Raw genomic sequence first — 23,681 nt, forward strand, 5'->3', positions numbered from 1 at the left:
GCGTGAAATGGGGGAGATGCGTTTGAGAGCAGAGTTGATGGTGGAGGAAGGGAAGCCCCTTTCTTTAAAAAAGGACATCTCCCTCGTCCTGGAATCAAAAGCCTCATCCTGAGAGCAGATGCGGCGGAGATGGAGGAATTGCGAGAAGGGGGATGGCATTTTTGCAAGAAACAAGGTGAGAAGAGGAATAGTCCAGATAGCTGTGAGAGTCAGTAGGCTTATAGTAGATATCAGTGGATAAGCTGTCTCCAGAGATAGAGACAAAGATCTAGAAAGGGGAGGGAGGTGTCAGAAATGGACCAGGTAAACTTGAGGGCAGGGTGAAAGTTGGAGGCAAAGTTAATAAAGTCAACGAGTTCTGCATGCGTGCAGGAAGCAGCGCCAATGCAGTCATCGATGTAGCAAAGGAAAAGTGGGGGACAGATACCAGAATAGGTACGGAACATAGATTGTTCCACAAAGCCAACAAAAAGGCAGGCATAGTTAGGAGCCATACGGGTGCCCATGGCTACACCTTTAGTTTGGAGGAAGTTGGAGGAGCCAAAGGAGAAATTATTAAGAGTAAGGACTAATTCCACTAGACAGAGCAGAGTGGTGGTAGAGGGGAACTGATTAGATCTGGAATCCAAAAAGCGTAGAGCTTTGAGACCTTCCTGATGGGGGATGGAAGTATATAGGGACTGGACATCCATGGTGACAATAAAGCAGTGGGAGCCAGGGAACTTAATGATCGAAAAGTGTTGCTTGAATTTCCAGCATCTGCAGAATACCTGTTATCATTCGAACATCCTTCCTTTGTAGTAGCCCTCTCACCAACCAGACTCTGACTAATGTGTCGGTAGTCAGAGGCTTGTTCCCAGGGCTGAAATGGCTAGCATGAGGGGGCACAGTTTTAAGGTGCTTGGAAGCAGGTACAGAGGAGATGCCAGGGGTAAGTTTTTTTAAAAAAAAACGCAGAGAGCGGTGAGTGCGTGGAATGGGCTGCCAGCGGCTGTGGTGGAGGCAGAAACGATAGGGTCTTTTAAGAGACTCCTGGATAGGTACATGGAGCTTGGAAAAATAGAGGGCAATAGGCAAGCCTAGGTAGTTCTAGGGTAAGGACATGTTTGGCACAGCTTTGTGGGCCGAAGGGCCTGTATTGTGCTGTAGGTTTTCTATGTTTCTAAGGTGCTCATCCAGGGCATTGGGGTGGCATACATACAGCTTTACATTTCAACTGCACCACTCAGTGGGAACAAGGGGTAGGCCAGGAACTGCACATCCAGTAGGTGCCATTCAGTGTCCAACAAGTGCCCAGCTTCACAGCACATTTTGGCAGAGACACGGCCGCCCCAGCATACTGTTCCTGCTCACACTTGCCATCCATCTTGTACCTTGTACCAGTACTCAACATGCCAGCTACACCAACACTGTCAGGTGGGGAAATCACTTTAGGAGTCAGGACATTCCAATTATATAAATGGTGCGTAGGCTGTTACTGTACTCTGGGTTGAGGTTGACTGAAATAGACTACTCGCTCCTGGCTCCCCCAAAACAGAAAGCCAAAACCCAAAGAGCCAGATAATTTCCCCAACAGTCTTTTCTTTGTTGTCAAAGGGATCTGTATGAGTAGCATCTCTTCTGTGATGTTGTAAGGAGTCTTCATACAAATTCAGTGATCTGAACCATTGGTCTGGTGTGCAAATTCAAATGCCATCCACAGGAATATATCACAGGATCTCCCACAAAAGTCAGCATCCACTACTATTCCATTCTAAATGCAGGAAGATGCAAATGCACGAAGATACAAATGCACTTGCTTCTGATTAGTCACCAGGTATTTAGAAAACACAAAAACAGTATTACTACTGGAATTACTCTGCAGATGCTCAATTTCCTCTGAAATATGGGATTTCATATCAGGAATAAAGTTGCCCAAATTTCTACCAAATTTCATATGGCCAGTGTAAAATGAGTTATCCCTAAACCGATTAGATTGGGAAATAAGTAAAAAGTAACAGATTAAGACACAATAAACATAAGATTTTTTAAAAAGCAAATTAACTGACTAAACAAACACAAGAAACAAGGTAACAGAGTAAACACCAAACACAAAACACAAGGCCTGGGCTGTATTCCTTTTCTTAAAATATAAATATCCCAATATATCACCGCTGGAGGTTCACACCATTGACCGTTATCTGCCAGGCATCTTGTGTCCAAAAGGTTGGCTGCATTTTGGACATAAGGTGATTTTAGAATAGTTGTCTACAATATTTTGTAGATTAAAAATTCTTAACGATACAACCTGTTAGAATATATGCTTCTTCATCTCATGTTCTCAATATTTATTGCTCATTTATTATTATTTATTTTTGTGTTTGCAGTTTGCTGTCTTTTGCACACTGGTTGAATACCCAAGTTCATGAGGTCTTTCACTGATTCTATTAAGGTTATGATTCTATTATGGATTTTTCAGTATACCCACAAAAATGAATCTCACTGTTGTATATGGTGACCTATATCTACTTTGATAATAGATTTTCTTAGAACTTTTCTTTGTAGCAGCAGTTAAGTTATTACTTTACTAACTTTTATTGATTTACTTTTGAGGCAATATGCTTGCTACTAAATAAACAAATGAAACTTGTAACTGGCATTTTTGTCTTAACAAACTATAATATAGTTACACTTGCCCCAACCAGGAATCATAAGCCTCAACTGTGGAAGGAATTCTCATTTTTTTCTTCCACCTGTGAAACCCCACATCACTGCTTTATTTGATCCCTCCAGGTGAATTGAAATGACTATTTCTTACAACCTTCACATATATGAGGAGTAAAAATCTTTATGTTACATCTCTATCTGAAAATATGCAAATTATTGTCATTTGTAATAAATAGTATGTACAATAAGATATACAACAGAACAGTCAATATTGCTTAGAAACACAATTATATCAGTGTGAATTAATCAGTCTGATGGCCTGGTGGAAGAAGCTGTCCCGGAGCCTGTTGGTCCTGGTTTTAAAGCTGCGGTACCGATTTTCAAATGATAGCAGCTGGAACAGTTATTGGAACAGTCAATTACGGGCAATTATTTGAAAAATAGATGTAAAGAATGCATAATATATACAAGCTGATTTCAATTACTTTGCTCCCTTTCATTTTCTATTGTAGGTAGATTCACTCCATGTATCACATAGAATGGGCTTACTTCTACTTGCTGTCCATTACGCCTCTGGCATTTAAGACAGCAACGAAGGTCCTCCATCTCTGGTGGAGCTCAGGCTTCCTTCAACTTCCTCTCGATTTTCACAGCTGTCAGTCATGCAAGTCCCAGGTGGAGACTCAGGAATATCATCACTCTCAGATGTAGAAGGATTCCTCATTGCTGTTTCTGTAACAGTTGTGTTTTTAACCAGTCAGGGTTGTTAGCCCCGAGATGAACCCCTGAACCTGGAGGATCGGTGGACTGGCCTCTACCCTTTGACCTATTTGGCTTTGGCATGGGTGACCCTACCATAGAGCCCTGACAACATAGCTCTCCAGATTGTTAAGGCACATAAGCCTCCAAAGCATGACAAGGCTGTGGTCCTCTTGGTGGAATGTGCAGAACATTTGAGAAGAATACCAATGCTTTAGTTGACTTAAGCTGTATGGGTCCTAATGCCCTTCCCTTGGACAACATTGGTGTCATGGAGAGGGGAGACTTGCAGCATGGGCAACTGCTGGTCTTCTGTACAACCTTGCCTGGGCCTGTGCCCTGGAGAGTGAAGACTTACCAGGTGCAGATCCATGGTCTTGCAAGACTAATGGATGTCTTTATTTATTTATTTATTTAGTTGACTTTTGTCCTTTGGTACATAAACTAGGAAACATTGTAAGAATAACCATTGTCATCAGTAAAGTTTCTTTATGGTGTAGGTTTTTAGTTATAAATATTGATATTCTTTAAATGTATGAAATGTTGAATTTGCTGATGTAAAATTTATTAACTATTGCCTAGTAATCATGTAGTTCCTTGCTGGGTTGTATCATGCCTCTGAAAGCAAATTCAGTTTAAATTAATGGTAATGAATTTTGAAGTTCTATATGCCAACATGACAATATGGTACATTTAGCACTACTAATGGGATAATTTGCAAGGCATATATTTATAAAGACTATATACTATATAAAGTAATATGTTTTTTCATATTCATCTTTTATTAGTTATGGACAAAGAATATGAAGAATCCATATGCTGGGTATGAATGCTGTTGACCCATCTGCTGATGGTTGTTGCCCTGGTGGCCATTGAGTGTAATCACTGACCGCCACCAACCCCCCCCCCACCCTATTTGCCTCAATGTTTCAATCTTCTTCAAACGCTTTGAAGTGGAGTCGTTCAAGACTCTGTACCCTGCCTCTAGTCTTTTCCAGGAGTCAGCTCGTGTTCTCAGTCCATTTTGAGACCCCGTCTCTGATCTTCTCCACGAGGCAGCTCTTCAGACACAGCAGAGAGCTAGATCGTTCAATCAAGTTCCAAACAGCACGTCACAAGTTCCAACAGTTTCCATGACACAATCAAGTCATAAAGAACAAGCAGTTGTTGAAAAAGTGAAACAATTGAAGAGATCAGCTATCTGGAAGATGTTGCCCAAGGGATCGTTGCTCACTGGCACCATTTTGACCATCTTTCCCCTTCCTACTCTAACTCTATACCTCTTAGTTTTGAGTCCCTTACTCTGGGGAAAAGACTGACCGTCTTCCTCATCCATGTTTCTCATAATTTTAGTGATTTCTATCAGTCCCCCTAATTATCCTAATTACTCTAATTATCCTACATCCCAAGTAATAAAGACCTTGTACTAGCCTGGCCAATGTCAGAATCAGAATCATGTTTAATATCACATGTCAGGAAATTTGTTGCTGTATGGTAGCAGTACATTGCAATACATAATAAAAACCATAAATTACATAAGCATATGATAAAGTTGTTAAGTTCTCCACAGAAGACGCCTCCTGACTTTTTCCACATAAAGTTAAGTTTTCCACAAAAGACATTCTCCTGGAGGACCACCCCTGTCTGCAAATGGAGTAGCAGTAATTTTGTGCTGCTCTTAGTTTTCTTTCTCTCCCCCTAGTTTAAACTTTGAATTTAAAATTTTTGTGCTGATTCTTGAGGGGGAACAATACGTCTATGTCTACGAGAAATGGGAAGAATTTACCTGAATCTAGTGATAAAGGTAATGGGAAAGGAAAGGTGCAAAAGGAAAGATCTGATGAAATGCCATCGTGGGCTGAAGATATCATTCGGACACTGAATTCAATTAAGGATCAGAATGGATCAATTAAAGACCAGCTGGAAAAGAATAGTAATGAAATGAAGTCATTTCTGGGAAAACTTAAAGACCTGTAAACTCAAGTCATTACACATGAAGAGGAATTGAAGATAATTAAACAAAAGTTATCTGAAGCTACAACTCATTTGGAAAGATATCAAAATAAGATCACAGACCTGGAAACTAGGTCTCACCGAAAGAATATACGAATTGTTGGGCTGCAAGGAGCTGAAGATGGAGCTTTAATTGCTTTCTTTGGTAAACTTTTCCACACTTTATTTCGTACCATTTTATCAAAGCTGCCTGCTACAGAAAGGGCACACAGGGTGTTTACTTTGAAATTGAAGGATTCTAGTAAACCAAGATCTGTTCTGGTTTGCTTTCATCACTTTAAAATTAAAGATCAAATAACGCGACAGGCAAGAAAACAGAATTTTTAGATTTATGGAGTCCGAGCTCCGATTTTACGAAGATTACCCAAGAAAGATAATGGAACAAAGATCAAAATTTGCCCTGGTAATGAAACAGGCATATGATAAAAAAAATTCTTTCCCTCTGAGGTACCCAACAAGACTTAAAGTTTTTCCTGCTAATTCTCCTCCTCGTACTTTTTTTGATCCAAAAGCTGCACTGGACTTTGTTCAGGTTATACCCGCCGCTGTTACTGACACCGCTGCTGAATGAACTATCTGTATATTATTCACATTTCGGAAAGAAGATTTATGAAGGTCATTTGTATATTTCATTGAGAGCCCAATTAAAGAAGACAAGGGGAGTTGTTCATTATTGCATATTGTTGGTTTTCCTTTGGAAAGAAGATTTACGGCTCAAGTATGACTGTCTAAATGATCATTTGAACATTTGACTGAAAGAAGCAGCAGATTTGTTCCTTTAATTTAATACTTGGTTTGTTTCTTTTTAAAATCAGCTAATTGGTAATTTTTTCCTACTAATAGGGATATATGAGGGTTTAATTACTTATGATATTATTAATTAGTATTTTTGAAAATTCAGCTGGGCCAAATATACTATTTTTTTCTGTTTTATTATAACATTTTATAATTGAATTTAAAGTTTTTTTAGGGAATTAATATTAAACTTAAAGATGGCGCTGGTTTTTCTCTGAGATAACATTATTTTGGTTCTTGTTTATTAGATGATGGAATGTAAATACCTTTCTTTGCTGAGACTGTTTTTACAAGGACACTACTTCTTTTACTAACTGGGGGGAGGGAAAGAAAACAGCAGTCAGTAGCTTTGAACTCTATCATAGATTGCTTGCCTTTTTCGGGCTTCCGGGTGTGGGTGGGTGGGTTTAGAGTTAGAAGTTTTTTCCCCCCCAATGGGTGGTTCTGGAGCATACATGTTTTTTTTAATGTGGTTGTATTCCTCATCACTGCCAATTTTGTTCATCCCGTATTGGTATGTGCTCTGCGCATGTATAAAGTAGAATAAAATTATAGTATGGTATTTAAATGGATTAATATAATAAGTTGGAATGTACATGGTTGGAATCATTCTATTAAATGAAAAAAGACAAAAATATGAACCAATTCCAACCTGATAATTTTTGCTCAAGAGACATATTGGGGCGGGAGATCAAAATACATTTTTTGCATGGTGGAATGGTTTGCAATTCCACTCTACTTGGAGTAAAACATAAGGCGTGTCTATTTTTATTAAATCTAATATATTTATTCAAGAGGATATTGAATCAGATTCTAATGGTAGATTTTTAATTGTTAAAGGAACGATCTGTAACAGAAAAGTTGTTTTGGTTAATTTGTATGGTCCTAACTTAGGTGATCCTTTTTTTTTGAAAATAAGGTATTTGCTTTACTGCCTGATTTAAATGAATATATGCTGATAATAGGCGGGAATTTTAACTGCTGCTTAAATCCTATGATTGATAAGAACTCAACCAATCAGCGACTTCCAAATGGATCCACGTCATTTATTAATTCCTTTTTGATTGATTTTGGGTTGATTGATTTGTGAAGGTATCTCCATCCCGATAACAGAATATTCTTTCTTCATATGTTTATAAAAAAATATTCGAGGATCGATTATATTATAATCGATCCCCACTTCTTGCCTAGTGTTAAAAATTGTGAATATGACACTATTGCTATATCTGATCATGCACCTGAGTTGTCTTTTGAATTTGATGATGTCATTCTTGTCCGCCCACCATGCCGCATGTCTCAGACATTACTGCAAAATTCTGACTTTGTCAGGTTCATTGAAACCCAGATAAAAGTTTTTTTTTTCTTTTTAATGATATAGGGGGCACGTCTAAATTATATGGGATACATTTAAAGCATTTTTACGTCGTCAGATTATTTCTTATTCAGCTAAATTTAAAAAACAGACTAAAGCAGAATTAGATAGAATTAAAACAAATTAAAGATTTAGATAATATCTATGCAATTTCTCCCAATATTGATTTATTTAAACAAAGGGTGGAACTTCAATCACAATATAACCTGTTATTAACTTATCCCATTGAAGGATATTTGCTTAAGTTAAAGAGTCAATTTTATATGTTTGGAGATAAAAATAATAAACTGCTTGCATCTCAATTAAAAATGGCTGCAGCCAAAAGGCAAATCATGAAAATTCGTAGGAAAGATGGTACCTTGGCTCAGGAATATGAAGAAATAAGATTTTTATGCTGAACTTTATAAATCTCAATGTCTGTTAGATTCCTCTGAAATGAATGCTTTTTTTTTTAAAAAACGAAAGATTGTTTTTCCTAAAATCTCGGCTGAGGATCAAAAAACTCATGCTCAAATCACTGAAGCTGAAATTCATAAGCTATTTTTTCCAATGCAATCTGGTAAATCCCCAGGACTTGGTTAATCTGTAGAAGTTTATAAAAAATTTGGAAAGTTGTTTTCTCTGTATATATTGGAAATGTTTAAAGATTCTTTTGTGAAAGGTGACTTACCCTCTACTTTTTAATGAGGCTTGTATTTCTTTAATTCTTAAAAAAGATAAAGATCCCACTGACTGTGCTTCATATAGACCTATTTCATTACCGAATGTCGACGCTAAGATTCTGTCAAAGATAATGGCCAATCGGTTGGAGAATATTTTGGGTAAAATTATTTTTAAAGATCAAACAGGCTTTATAAAGGGTTGCTATTCTTTTTCAAATGTTCGGGGACTATTTAATATTATATATTCATCCTCTTAAAACTCCACAACGTGTTGTATCTTTGGATGCTGAAAAAATGTTTGATCGAGTCAAATGGAAATATTTATTTAATGTTTTAGAGAAAATTGGCTTTGGTGCTAATTTTAATAATTGGATTAAAATGATATATAAAGCCCCTATTGCTACTGTTGTCACTAACGATTGTAGGTCTCCTTTTTTTTTCCAGTTTTCACGGGGGACAAGGCAAGGCTGTCCATTAAGTCCTTTGTTGTTTAATATTAGAACCCCTTGCTATTGCTCTTCTTGAGGCTAAAAATATCCATGGGATATTTGTGAATGAGAACATGCATAAGATCTCTCTTTACACTGACGATTTATTGGTTTATGATTCTAATCCTGATGAATCTATTCCTGCCTTGCTAAAATTTAATGAATTTGGAGGTTTTACAGGATATAAAATAAATTTAGTAAAAGTGAGTTGTTTCCTTTAAATGATTGTCTCTATATGATAATACTCCTTTTAAAGTCACGGATTCTTTTAGAAGTTTAGTTAGTACAAACTACTAAAAAATAAGGATCTTTATAAAGTCAATTTTGTTCCTTTAGTAGATTCTATGAAGTATTTGTTTAGTAGATGGAGTCCACTTACATTTTCACTTGTTGGTCATATTCATATAGTTAAAATGATGATTTTACCAAAATTTTTATATTTATTTCAGAATATTCCTGATTTTTTTGACTAGGAAGTTTTTTTGATCAGATTGATTCTATTATTTTATCTTTTATTTGGAATAATAGAAGACCAAGAATTAGTAAATGTCACTGACAAAAATTGAAAAAGGATGGAGGTCTTGCTTTGCCTAATCTAACATCTGCGTGCCCACTGCGCTCCAAGTGAGGAACCCTGCAGCACATCCTCAGTGGCTGTGCAAGGGCACTTGCTGAGGGACGGTACAGGTGGAGGCATGATCAGGTCCTGAAGACCATCGGTGAAGCGCAGGAGATGATTGGGTGAAGTGGTCCCGACCCTCCAAGTAGACCATTGCCTTTGTCAGAGCTAGGGAGCAGCCAATACCTACTAAAAGAACATCTGCAGGCATTCTGACCTCTGCAAGGGACTGGCAGCTGTTGGTGGACCTTGAAGGGCAGCCACCACCCTGCAACCAGACATTGTCCTAGTGTCTGAGTCTACTAAGCAAGTGGTGCTGCTGGAGCTGACAGTCCCATGGGAAGATAGCTTGGAAGAGGCGTTTGAAAGGAAGCTCTCCAAGTATGCAGGACTGGTCAGCAACTGTCAGCAGGCTGGATGGAGAGTGAGGTGTCTCCCAGTGGAGGTTGGTTGTAGGGGATTCGTAGCCTGTTCCTTAGTTAGAGCCTTCAGCATTTTGGGCATCGAGGGAGAGAGGAAGAGGAGAGCCATCTGCAGTACCACCAAAGCAGCAGAGAGGGCCTCAAGATGGCTGTGGCTCAAAAGAGGAGAGCCATGGAATCATAAGTAGCTAGCCATCTGGACACAAGCTGGGGTCTGATCAGCCCCGGCTGGGTCACCTGGAGGAGGGTGTATGATGTTGAAAGACCTGAAACACCCGATGATTCCAGGAACATCACTGAAGATGTGTCCAGAAGCTCCAATAGGTGTATGCACACAGAATGTATTATTGGGCTGTTAATGTGCAATACATGTCTTTTTGGTTATATTGGGGTTGATAAGAGTGATCGGCCAATTTGGGTAGACCTGGAACTGAAAGTTGTAAAACAGTTTTATTTAACCTCGTTATTGGGAGCTGCTTTACCTATGCAATTAGCTAAAGTTGTTAATTTAAACCTATATCCTGTGATTAAGTATTCTTTACAAATTTGGCTCCAGTTCTGCAATTTTTTTTTATAAAAATCTCAAAATTTAAACTTTGTAGTTTAATTCATCGAAATTACTTTTTAAGCCTTCTTTGGGTGATCCAATTTTTTTACTTTGGTAAAATAAAGGTATTAATTTTTTTGGATTTATTTAAAGACAGATTGATGTCTTTTGAACAATTAATTGAGAAATATTCTTTCATACTCCCACTTTCTGCAATACCTTCAAGTTAGACATTTTTTACAAAAATATTTAAGTAATTTTCCTTGCATATTGGAGGCTGACCTGTTAGATACTATTATGAGTACAAATCCTTCGATCAAGGGTTCTATTGGAAGAATTTATAATTTATTATTACAATGGGATAAACATCCTTTATCTAAGATTAAGCAGGATAGGGAAAAGGAACTCAATTTGACTTTCGTGACTGAGGATTGGATGCGGATTTTGAAGTTGGTTAACTCTTCTTCAATTTGTGCTAGCCATTCATTAATTCAATTTAAAAATTGAATATCGTTATCATTTGACAAAGGAGAGACTTTCTAAAATCTTTTTAATATTGATAGTCATTGTGATAGATGTAAAACTGAGATCGCTACACTGATATGTTTTGTTCTATATTGGAACAGTTCTGGAAGTCGGTTTTTTCAACAGTTTCTAAAGAACTTAAAATTAATCTACAACCCTAATAAATTAACTGTGCTTTTTGGAATAATTCCTCAAAATATTCATGGTATTTCAGTGTCTGACCAACATGTTATTGCATTTGTTACATTGATAGCTAGGAGGGCCATTTTGTTGAAGTGGAAGGATACATCAGCTCCCACTTTGTCACAATGGTTCTCTCAAGTGATGCTATGTCTTAGTTTGGAGAAAATTAGAAGTTGAACCTTTATTTGATTTTGAGAAAAGATGGGGCTCATTTGCTTGCTATTATCATTTGAGCAAATTGATAGATTTTTTCCACGATCTAATTGTAAATTTTTTGGTACATTTCCTTTTCTTGCTGGCAATTTGATGTTTATTTTTAGAAGCTTTTGTATGATGCATGGCTCCAGGGTTGTACAACTAATGGGCTCTTTCTTTCCCCCCCCCTCACTTTTTCTGCTTAAGTTTTTTCTGTTATCAAATTTTTTTCTAATCTTTAAGATAATGTCTTTTGAGATATTGTAAGTGTTGTTACTTCAATGTATTCATGTTGTTTCCTTTGTATAATATAACAATAAAAAGATTTGAAAAGAAAAAATGTTCTCCTGACTTTTCACACCTTTTTGTTTTGACAAAAGGCAGTTGCTGATGGAGCTTAAGACAGGATATGTCACAAGGGGGTACTAGGAACAGATCCAAATGCAAACAGACACTGAAGTACAAGAAATAGGACTTAACTAGAGTAGGGACATGACAGGATTCAGACCAGGAGCAGGGACAAGAATGCAGACTTGGGCTAGGGAAAGCAGGACCAGGAACCATGGACTAGGAGATAAGGCTTGGACTCTGAGCCCAAAACTGGACAAGGACCCAGAACCTGGGTCTTACCTCAGGCTCAGACCCCAAAACCAGGCAAGGACATGACATGGCTTGAGGCTAGGGTCTTGGGTCAAGCTTGGCTGCGGGATCATCGAGGCTTGGGTGCTTGGAGCTCAGACAGACTGGGAACTAAACATCAACATAGAGCTGGGGCTCATCCTTCAACAAGCTGGGACTCAACTTCTCCACACCAAGGTGGGACAGGTCCATCTGTTGGGTAACAGCAGGACAGCCAGACTTACCCAACAGAGGCAAGGACAAGACAAGACACCCCATAGGGCAACAGCATGACAGCCTGACTTACCCCACAGAGGCAAGGACAAGAAGAGACAAACACCAAAGAACAACAGACAGTTCCATCTCTGCTCTGGGGTAGCTCCAAGTCTCAGTTCAGCCAGCAACCTCAGCAGGCTACAGAAACAGCCAGATCCATACCTAGCTCAGAGTGGCTGGCAGCCAGTCAGCTGGCCCAGGAAACAGCCAAATCCATACCACAAAGACCACTCCAACAAGTGGCAACAAGGCTCCATGAAGCAGTGGCCCTCCAACCAGGCCTAGAGATCACAAATTGTTTCACTAACCTTCCATCAGCAGGTTGCTCTAAGGAGGACTGACAAGACAAATCAGCAGCCCACACTCAATCCCAAGGCTACTTATATTGCAAGCCCAAAGATGGGAATCAGGTGCCTATGATTAACTCAAGCAAGGGACAGCTGGAAGACCCGGAGTCCTGAGTCCATGGACTGGACCGTGAACCGGAATGCGGACTTCACAGACCGGACCATGACAGGACATTCCTTTATCAATTAAAATTTAAATTTCAGTGGAGTCTTTTATCTAAGTTATTAAGTTTTGCTCTGTTTGAGTAGCTGGGATGTCTATTGAACTGATTGTTTTTTTGTATCAACCTGAGTGTTCTATTGAATTGGTGGCCTTATAACTTGTAACAATTCTGACGTCAGGCAGTGAACTTGTTGAACCGCCAGAGGGATAAGAACGCTTCTCCCCTGATGTCGGGACCAAGTTCACTCGCTGGCTGAGATAGAAGAAATAAGCTGCTGAAGATGTAAGTAACGATCTTTTTGTGCTGTGGCTTTTTGATCTGGCAAATTGATGTTTACACATATATAAGAAAAAAGAGAATTTAATTAAATAAGTAAAGCAAAAAGGGAGGGAAAAAGTACTGAGGTAGTGTTCATGGGTTCGTTGTCCATTCAGAAGTAGAAACATAGAAAACATAGAAAATAGGTGCAGGAGTAGGCCATTCGGCCCTTCGAGCCTGCACCGCCATTTATTATGATCATGGCTGATCATCCAACTCAGAACCCCGCCCCAGCCTTCCCTCCATATCCCCGTAGCCACAAGGACCATATCTAACTCCCTCTTAAATATAGCCAATGAACTGGCCTCAACTGTTTCCTGTGGCAGAGAATTCCACAGATTCACCACCCTCTGTGTGAAGAAGTTTTTCCTAATCTCGGTCCTAAAAGGCTTCCCCTTTATCCTCAAACTGTGACCCCTTGTTCTGGACTTCCCCAACATCGGGAACAATCTTCCTGCATCTAGCCTGTCCAATCCCTTTAGGATTTTATACGTTTCAATCAGATCCCCCCTCAATCTTCTAAATTCCAACGAGTACAAGCCCAGTTCATCCAGTCTTTCTTCATATGAAAGTCCTGCCATCCCAGGAATCAATCTGGTGAACCTTCTTTGTACTCCCTCTATGGCAAGGATGTCTTTCCTCAGATTGGGGGACCAAAGCTGCACACAATACTCCAGGTGTGGTCTCACCAAGGCCTTGTACAACTGCAGTAGTACCTCCCTGCTCCTGTACTCGAATCCTCTCGCTATAAATGCCAGCATACCATTCGCCTTTTTCACCGCCTGCTGTACCTGCATGCCCACTTTCAATGACTGGTGTATAATGACACCCAGGTCTCGTTGCACCTCCCCTTTTCCTAATCGGCCACCATTCAGATAATAATCTGTTTTCCTATTTTTGCCACCAAAGTGGATAACTTCACATTTATCCACATTAAATTGCATCTGCCATGAGTTTGCCCACTCACCCAACCTATCCAAGTCACCCTGCATCCTCTTAGCATCCTCCTCAGAGCTAACACTGCCGCCCAGCTTCGTGTCATCCGCAAACTTGGAGATGCTGCATTTAATTCCCTCATCCAAGTCATTAATATATATTGTAAACAACTGGGGTCCCAGCACTGAGCCTTGCGGTACCCCACTAGTCACTGCCTGCCATTCTGAAAAGGTCCCGTTTATTCCCACTCTTTGCTTCCTGTCTGCTAACCAATTCTCTATCCACATTAATACAATCAAGTAGTCAGAGGTTTTTTCCCCAGGGCTGAAATGTCTAAGGTGCTTGGAAGTAGGTACAGGGGCGATATCAGGAGTAAGTTTTTCACGCAGAGAGTGGTGGGTGCATGGAATGCACTGCCAGAGACGGTGGTGAAGGCAGATACAATAGGATCTTTAAAGAGACTCTTTAAAGATAGGTACATGGAGTCTATAAAAATAGAGGTCTTTGCGGTAGGGTAATTCTAGGTAGGTTCTAGAGTAGGTTACATGGTCGGCACAACATTGTGGGCCAAAGGGCCTATAATGTGCTGTAAATTTCTATGTTCTATCTTCTAAATCTGATGTGGAGTGGAAGAAGCTATTTCTTAAATGCTGAGCATGAGTCTTTGGGCTCCTGTACCTCCTCTTCAATGGTAGCAATGAGAAGAGGGCATGTCCTGGGTAGTGGGGTGTCCTTAATGACGGATGCTGCTTTTTTGAGTTACTGCCTTCTGAAGGTGTCCTGGATGCTGGGGTGGCCAGTACCCATGATGTAACTTCCTGCAGCTTTTTCCAATCTTGTACAGTGGCTTCTCCATACCAGATGGTGATGCACCCAGCTAAAATGTTCTGCAGGGTAGAAATCTGCAAGTGCCTTTGGTGACATACCAATCTTCCACAAACTCCTAATGAAATATAGCCACTGCCAGACGTTCTTTGTAGTTGCATCAGTATGTCGGGTCCAGGATATTTCCACATGGATCAACACCTGGAATTATGATATTGTAGCCATTAGTGAGAGGAGGGGCAGGATTGACAGCTCAGTATTACGGGGTTCTGTCGTTTCTGCTGTGACAAAGTGGTGGGGGGATTAAAGGAGGAGAAATGGCATTAATAGTCAGGGAAAATGTCACTGTATCAGGAGAGACTGAAGAACTTGTCTAGTGAGGCGTTATGCATGGAACTGAGAAATAAAAAAGGTATGACCACATTAATGGGGCTATGTTACAGATGTCCCAACAGTTGGCAGGATTTAGAGGAACAAATTTGCAGTGAGATTGCAGACCGTTGCAAGAAACATAATGTTGTTGAGTAGGTGATTTGAACTTTACACATATTGACTGGGACTCCCATACTGTCAAAGGACTAGATGGGACAGAGTTTGTCAAATGCATTCAGGAAAGTTTCCTTAATCAGTATGTAGAAGTCCCAATGACAGAGTGTCCAATACCGGATCTACTCTTTGGCAACGAGACAGGAAAGGTGACAGAAGTTTGTGTAGGGGAACATTTTGTATCTGGTGACCATAATGCCATTAGTTTTAAAGTAAATATGCAAACATTATGTCTAGTCCACGGGTTGAGATTCCAAATTGGATAAAGACCAATTTTGATGGTATCAGAAATTATCTGGCAAGTGTGGATTGGGACAGGCTGTTTTCTGGCAAAAGTGTACCTGTATGTAAGTGGGAGACAAAATTTTGAGAGGAGATTTGATGGAGGTATACAAAATTATGAGGGGTATAGATAGAGTAAATGCAAGCAGGCTTTTCCCACTACATTTGTGTGGAATTGCAACTAGAGGTCATGGGTTAAGGGTGAAAGGTAAAACGTTTTAAGGGGAACATGAGGGGGTCGTGGAAGTGATGAATGAGCTGCAAGGACAAGTAGTGCATGCAAGCGCAATTTTGGTTGATAGATAGATACTTTATTGATCCCAAAGTGTCACAGTAGCATTACAAGTACACAGATATACAAATATTAGAAGAGAAGTAAGAAAGAATAAAAAATAAATTACTACAAACAGTCTAACAGGAGGGGGTCATCACTTCCTTGGCTATTGGTTGACTCCTTGTAGAGCCTAATGTCTGAGGGTAAGAATGACCTCATATAGCACTCTTTGAAGCAGTGCAGTTGTCAGTCTATTACTAAGTGTGCTCCTCTGTTCAGCCAAGGTAGAATGCAGAGGGTGAGATACATTGTCCAGAATTGCCAGGATTTTCTGTGGGTTCTTTGTTCTACCACAGCCTCCAGTGTGTACAGTTTGGTTCCTATAACAGAGCCAGACTTTCTAATCAGTTTATTGAGCTAGTTGGCATCACTGCATAGAAGATTATACTGGTGACAACAGAACGGTAGAACATGTGAAGGAGAGGCCTGCATACTCCAAAGGACCTCAGTCTCCTCAGGAAGCAGAGATGACTCTGGCCCTTCTTGTACACAACCTCTGTGTTGGTGCTCCACTCAAGTCTGTCATCCAAGTGCACTTCCAGGTACCTGTAGGTCCTCACCAGATCCACGTCCTCACCGTCAACAGTAACAGGGAGCAGTGCAGGACCTGGTCTTCCGAAAGTCAATGACTCAGTGTTGTATCGAAAGTCCGAGTTATACAGGATAAACAGGAAGGGAGCCAGTACAGTCCCCTGTGGGGCTTATACTTATGTCTGACACACAGCTCTGATGCTGCACAGATTATGGTCTGCCAGTCAGGTAGTCCGTCATTCAGGATACAATGGAAGTGCCAACCTGCATTGAACGGAGCCTTTCCCCCAGCAATGAGGGCTGTATGGTATTGAAGACACTAGAGAAATAAAAAAAAATGATCCTCACATTGCTGCCCTGCTTATCCAGGTGGGAGTTGGCACTGCTCAACAGCATTGTTGACTCCAATGTACTCCTGGAAGGCAAACAGCAGGGGATTGAGGGCTTATCTGACCAGGGGTCAGAGGTGAGCCAGGACTAGCCTCTCTAGGGTGTTCATGATGTGTGAGGTCAGGGCCACCGGACCATTGGTAGTCATTCAGTTGGCCCCTCTTGGGTACTGGGACCACACATGACGTTTTCACCACAGTCAGGACCCTTTCCAGGCTGAGACTCAGATTGAAACAACACGCACAACACGCTGGAGGAACTCAGCAGGTCCGGCAGCATCCGTGGAAATGAACAGCAAAAGAGAAACATGACCGAGAGGTAATAGCAGGTCTGGCAGCTCAATATTCCAGGATACAGATACTACAAATGTGACAGAGGTTCCGGGAAGCAAGGAGGGGTGTAGCTTTTTGTTAAGGGAGAGGTAATAGTAGTACTTCGAGATGATGTTCTAGGGGGATCAACTAGTGATGACATGTAAGTAGAATTTAGAAACACGAAGGAGAGGGCCACTCTGGAGAGACATATTTGTATCTCCTACCCCACCCCACCCCCCACATGTGCGCCAAATAGGCAGCAGGAACTTGAGCGCAGGTGTGTAGAGAAACTTACAGAATTAATAGGGTTCTATTAGTAGGAGATACTAATTTCCCTGGAATTGACTAGGCAATCCAAAATATTAAAGGCCTGGATGGAGCGTAATTTGTGAAATGCGTGCAGGAAAGTTTCCTAATCAGTATTTCGAGTGCTCTGCTAAGGAGAGTGCATTAGTGAACCTCTGCTTAGGGAATGAGATAGGACAGGTAACTGAAGTGGTAGTCAGGGAGCGCATTGGCTCTACTGACCATAGTTCTGACCATGTGTTTTAAGACAGTGAAGGAAGATGACCGATAGGGTTCTAAACTGGAGCTGGCCAAAATTTAGGGCAATTAGAGAGGATTTAGCAGAGATTTGGTCAGGGGTGCAAAGGAGTGTATGAGAAATATCTGGGGGCTAAGGCTAAGTAAAATCCCAAGAGGTTCTGTAGTGATACTCTGAATGAAAGGGAGGCTAGAGAGAGAGCAGGTCCCCTTGGAGATCAGCAGGGTCTTTAGTGGAACATTTTAGAGTGCCCTGAAGAAGTAAGCAACAAGGTAGATAAGGATAGGGCTGTGGATGTTGTCTTCTTGGAGTTTAGCAAGGCCTTCGACAATGCCCCACATGGTCAACTGGTCTGGAAGGTTAGGTCCATAACCGCCCTGGAATTAAGGGAGAGCTAATTAAGTGGTTTCAAAATTGCCTCAAAGATAAAGTGTGAAGGGTGGTGGTTGAAGGTTGTTTCTTGAAATTGAGGCCGGTGACTAGTGTTGTGCTACAGTGGTAGGCATCGGGGCTCTTGCTGTTTGTAATTTATACAAGTGATTTGAATGAAGATGCACAAGCTTGATCAGTAAGTCTGCAGATGACATGAAATTAGGAGGTGTTGATAGTGAAGAAGATTATCATAGATTACAAGGGGATCTTGCCCAGTTAGGAAGTAAGCCAATGAGAGGCACATATATTTAAATACAGGGGAGTGCAAGATGATATATTTTGGAAAGTCAAACCAGCATAAGACTTGGACTATGAATAGTAGCGTATAAGGATAAGTAGTGGAACAATAAATTTTAGGAATACTAGTGTTTAGTTCATTGGAAGCAGCATCGCTGTTCAAAAAAGGATGCAGCAAAAGCAAGGTAACTAGTTAGTTTAACATCTGTAGTTGGGAAAATACTTGAAGCTATCATTAAAGAAGAAATAGTGAGGCATCTGGAAAGAAATAGATCCCTCATGCAGATGCAGTACGAACTTAGCAAAAGCAGGTCCTGTTTGACAAACTTACTGGGGTTATTTGAGGATATAACAAGCGCAGTGAATAGGGGGGAACAGATGGACATTGTTTACTTGAATAAGGTGTCGCATGAAAGACTTACCCATAAGATAAGGAAGCATAGAGTTGGGGGTGATGTATTAGCATGGATAGAGTATTGGTTAACTAATAGAAAGCAGAGAGTTGGGATACGTGGATGTTACCCTGGTTGGCGATCAGTGGTGATCGGTGTGCCGCAATTGTTAACGATATATATTAACGATCTGGAAGAGGGGGCCAAGTGTAGAGTATCTAAATTTGTGATAATACTAACTTGACTGGAAAAGCAAATTGTGCAGAGGATACAGAGAGTCTGCAGAGAGATATAGATAGGTTAAGTAAGTGGGCAAGAGGCTGGCAGCTGGAGTACAATGCTAGTAAATGCGAGGTCATCCATTTTGGAATGAAAAGTGAGAGAGCAGATTATTATTTAAATGGTAAAAAATTGCAGCATGCTGCTGTGCAGAGGGACTTGGGAGGGCTTGTGCATGAATCACAGAAGGTTGGTTTGCAGGTGCAGCAGGCTATCAAGAAGGCAAATGGGATGTTGGCCTTCATTGCTAGAAAGATTGAATTTAAGAGAAGGGAAGTTATACTGCAACTGCTCAAGGTACTGGTGAGGCCGCACCTGGAGTACTGTGTGCAGTTCTGGTCTCCTAACCTGAGGAAGGATATACTGGCTTTGGAGGCAATGCAGAGGAGGTTCACCACGTTGATTCCAGAGATGAGGGGTTAGACTATGAGGAGAGATTGAGTCACCTGTGACTGTACTCACTGGAATTCAGAAGAATGAGAGGATATCTTATAGAAACATATAAAATTATGAAAGGGATAGATAAGATAGAGGAAGGAAAGTGAGACTGGAACTAGCCATAAGATTCGGGGAGTAGATTTAGGACAGAGATGAGGAGGGACTGCTTTTCCCAGAGAGTGGTGAATCTGTGGAATTCTCTCCCCAATGAAGCAGTGGAGCCTACCTCAGTAAATATATTTGAGACAAGGTTGGATCGATATTTGCATAGTAGGGGAATTAAGGGTTATGGGGAAAGGGTAGGTAGGTGGAGATGAGTCCATGATCAGATTTGCCATGATCTTACTGAATGGTGGAGCAGGCTCGATGGGCCAGATGGCCTACTCCTGCTCCTATTTCTTATGTTCTTATGTCCTTATGGCATGAGCAAAGGATAGTGGGAATGGTTAGAGTGCTGCGGGAGTGGTGTGGGATAGATCGCACTGAAGGAGTGCCAGGGCGGGGTGGGGGGGTTGTGGGTACAGACACAGCTGCCCTGAGACACCAGACAAAGTAATTTGATTCCAAAACCTTTGTTTATTGATCATTACAGATTGTCCCTTTAGTGCTTCTCACTCCCTCCCCTCTCCCTTCCCCTTTTCAGAACCATGATTCCCTCTCCCTTTTCCCCTTCCACTCTCTGTCCACAATAGAGACCCATATCAAGATCTGGTTTATCATCACTCATATATCTCATGAAATTAGTTTTTTATGGCAGCAGTACAGTGCAATACACAAAATTACTACAGTACTGTGCAAAAGAGGAGATGTGGAGAGAGAGGGAGGAGGGCAGCAAGAGGAGGGAGGATGGAGGAGGGAGGAGCGATGAGAGAGGAGGGAGAGGGAGGAGGGAGAGGGACTTCCTCTACTACAACAACACCACTTTTGGAAACCACCGGCTCTTCAGTCGCAGATCCATTAATTGAACATATTGCAAAACACACACAGCTGTATTCCTCTCTCCAAAAGCAGAAAACAACCATAATTGGCATCACATCTATGGTGGTAAATGCATATCCATCAGATTAATGTTTAGAAGCAGTATTTTCTGGCATTATTAGTATTGACATTTGTGAACTGGTCAACAATTGAATAGTTTGATCTTTATGTATAAACATAGCCTTCAGTACTAATCTGCTTTAGCCTGGTATTCTTTAATTCTTGTCAAATAGATACCAATTCAATTAGCCAAAGTGCAGAACTTGCAACTCCTTTGGCATCAACACCTGTCACTTACAATCAAACTTTTCATTCAATTCAATTGTGGGCCGTGGGTGTTGCAGACAAAGTGGCACTTTCTAACTCATTCCTAAATTCTTGCAAAATAATGAACCTCCCACCTGACCTGATGTAGTGTTGTGGTGAATATGGTACTGCATGATATATGGGTGTAATCTTCTGACTCGAGAAAAAAATAGATACACCAATATCTTTCCAAGATTTTGGCATGGGACTATGCAGGTAGTGTTCTATCCAAATCATTGTTGCCCTTGTTTTTCAAGGTGGAAGTGGTCATGAGCTGTGCACGGGGTAGATGGGTGGCTGCTTTGTCATAATGGGCATTGTCGTAGAAGCACTTATTCAAACTAGCAGAGAATAATTCATCACATTCCTGTCTTTTGCTTTGCTTACAAGAGAAAAGCTCCTTCCCATCACCATCTACAAGTTCTACTCTGTAGACTGGTTTGGTAGATGTAAAGGAATAGGCACTGATAATGGTCGCAATGTGGATGAATTGTACAAGCTATTGATATTAGTTGTACAATTGTACTGTACTTGCTGGAAATCCAAGCAACCCACTTAAGATGCCGGAGGCACTCAGCAGGCCAGGCAGCATCTCGGGAAAAGAGGAAACAGTCGATGCTTCAGGCTGAGACCCCTCACCAGGACTGGAGGACAGCAGAGTTTGCAAAGATCACAGTGAGAGATGGTTTCACTGAACTTCTGTCAAAGGGAAGTTTTAAACTTCTTTTGGGTAGACATCCCTGGAAGAAACTTCACATACAGTAGTAGAATCACAAACACAAGAAATGCTGCAGATGCTGGAAATCCAAGCAACACACACAAAATGCTGGAGGAACTCAGCAGGCCAGGCTGCATCTATGGAAAAAAGTACAGTCGGCATTTTGGGTCGGGAACCTTTGGTAGGACTGGAGCAAAGTAGATGAAATTTAAAAGGTGGGGGAGGGGAGAGAGAAACACATGGTGGTAGATGAAACTGGGAAGGGGAGGGATGAAGTAAGGAGCTGGGAAGTTGGTTGGTGAAAGAGATACAGGGCTGGAGAAGGGGGAGTCTGATAGGAGAGGACAGCGGGTCATGGAAGAAAGAAACCAGGTAAATTTGAGGGCAGGGTGAAAGTCGGAGGCAAGGTTGATGAAGTCAATGAGCTTTGCATTGGTGCAGGAAGCAGAACCAATGCAGTCGACAATGTAGCGAGGAAAAGTGCGGAACGAACGTTGGTGTAGGCTTGGAACATAGACTATTCCACGTAGTTCTTTCTTCCATAGCCTTCCGTCCTCTCCTATCAGACTCCCCCTTCTCCAGCCCTGTATCTCTTTCACCAATCAACTCCTCAACTTACTTCATCCTATCACCTGTGTTTCTCTCTCTCCTCCCTCACTTTTTAAATCTACTCATCATTCTTTTTCTCCAGTCCTGTTGGAGCATCTCGGCCCAAAACTTCAACTGTACCCTTTTCCATAGAAGCTGCCTGGCCTGCTGAGTTCCTCCAGCATTTTGTGAGTGTCCTGTTCCATCTTGGAAGGGGTTAAATAAAATTAAAGGACAATGAGACATTGTGGAACAAAGGTAGAGTGGTTAAAACACGAGTTTCCAGTTGGATAGGCCATCTTGGCTAGTGCTCTCATCTCCCTGGTTCTTCTGGAAATTTATTCTAAACTTTGAGCTCTTTCCTCCTTTTTGTTGTGCTATAGGCCCAGTGGGATGACTACCAATATATACTTTTTAGCAGAGAGGAATCATAAGACAATAAGTCATTGGAGCAGAATGAGGCCATTCTGGCCATCGAGTCTGCTTTACCATTCCATTATGGCTGATTTATTATCCCCGTCAACCCTATTCTCTTGCCTTCTCCTGTATCCTTCCTGATCAAGAAGCTACCAATACACATAAAAGTTGCTGCGTTCACCAGCAACCTTTATGTGTGTTGCTTGAAATTCCAGCATCTGCAGATTTCCTCGTGTTTGCGTGAAGAAGCTATCAATCTTCACGTTGAATATATATTGAGTCCCAGTCACACACTATGTGCAGACAGCAATGAGTGCTTTGTCTTTAATAACTACCTAAACCTAGCCTTGTCAAACCAATCAGCTTTCTCCGCAGTCATCAACAAATCTGCAAGTCATTGAAGAGAATCTTTTAACAGGTGCAGGGGTCAGCTCCTTTTGCATCTTCACACTGCTGGACTGGCAGGACTGCTCCTAGGCGGTGTTGTACCAGATTGGTATCACTGACTGCCTACTTCTGCTATTTGCAAAAAAAAGGCAGATTTCACCACTGCATCCAGAGTCAACAGTGCTAATTGTGTAATCTAATTCACTTAATAATTCATTTTAGTCAGAGAGTGGTGCATCTGTGGAGGCCAAGTCATTGGGTCTATTTAAGGCAGAGGCTGAAAGATTCTTGATTGGTCAGGGCATGAAGGGATATGGGGAGAAGGCAGAAACGGGGTACTGATTGTGGATGATCAGCCATGATCACAGTGAACGGCAGTGCTGGCTCAAAGGGCCGAATGGCCTACTCCTGCACCTATTGTCTATTGTTATCTAGTCGGACCTACAAATGTCTCCAGGCCCATCCTGAAGTGTTCATTTTCAACTGTCAGGGTGGGCTACTCATCACCAGCACCCAAAGGGACAGGCAATAAGTACTGATTTTGCCAGTGATGCCTAGCCCCTGAAGAAAGAATAAATGTAAAAGTATCCCAAGGTATACTTCCTAAGTGGGAGGCCTTCAAAAGTAAAATTTTGAGAGTACAAAGGTGGATGCGTCTGTCAGAATAAAAGGTGACGATAACAGGTGTCGGGACCCTAGGTTTTCAAGAGATATTAAGGCTCTGGTTAAGAAAAAAAAAGGAGGCGCATAGCAGGTAGGAACAAATGAAGTGCTTACAGAGCACAAGGTAATGCAAGAACACTTTAGAAAGAAATCAGGAGGGCTACAAGAAGGCATGAGGTTCCCCTAGCAGACAAG

This window comes from Mobula hypostoma, chromosome 6 (genome assembly GCF_963921235.1).
Source record: "Mobula hypostoma chromosome 6, sMobHyp1.1, whole genome shotgun sequence".
Taxonomy (NCBI): domain Eukaryota; kingdom Metazoa; phylum Chordata; class Chondrichthyes; order Myliobatiformes; family Myliobatidae; genus Mobula; species Mobula hypostoma.